The sequence below is a fragment of the Penaeus monodon genome, chromosome 24, assembly GCF_015228065.2.
Source record: "Penaeus monodon isolate SGIC_2016 chromosome 24, NSTDA_Pmon_1, whole genome shotgun sequence".
Classification (NCBI taxonomy): domain Eukaryota; kingdom Metazoa; phylum Arthropoda; class Malacostraca; order Decapoda; family Penaeidae; genus Penaeus; species Penaeus monodon.
In genome coordinates, this window is record NC_051409.1 from 7458411 (window position 1) to 7458974 (window position 564).

The window sequence follows — 564 nt, forward strand, 5'->3', positions numbered from 1 at the left end:
GAAGATGTTCTCTTGTTATTGCTACGTGTATCCTTAAAACACAGTTATACTGAAGAATATTACCGTGAGCGTTTTTGTTTTCCAAGTAGCTTTTCTTACTCTTTCGATACTTTTCTTATAATTTCCCGGTTCTAAGATCGCTTCTCTTCCAAGCTCCTTAATCACAGACTCTGGTTCGGTGAGGACGTACTCATACAGGTAGTTTTTCTCAACCAACACACCATCCTCAACACTGCTTAACCCTCCACCACCTTCTGATCTCTTAATGTACACACGGTCTGACATCTCCCTCCCTATGGAACACGTCATGCATGGTCAGTCGCTTTTGGGTTCTCCTGCCCTGCTCTTGAAGTTCATTTATCTTCCATTCACCAATTTGCGTCTAATAATGGAGACTGCTCTAGAGAATAGTATGGATGGTATTCTTGCTGTTCAGCTTAGATTTTAGAAACTTTTTTAGTCTTCTCGTATATTCCGTCATTCGTTTTCTTTCATTTTCTTGCGCTTCTCAGAATACCCACTTTTAGCTGCTTTCCGTATTAATTTCCTTTACCTTTTCTCTAG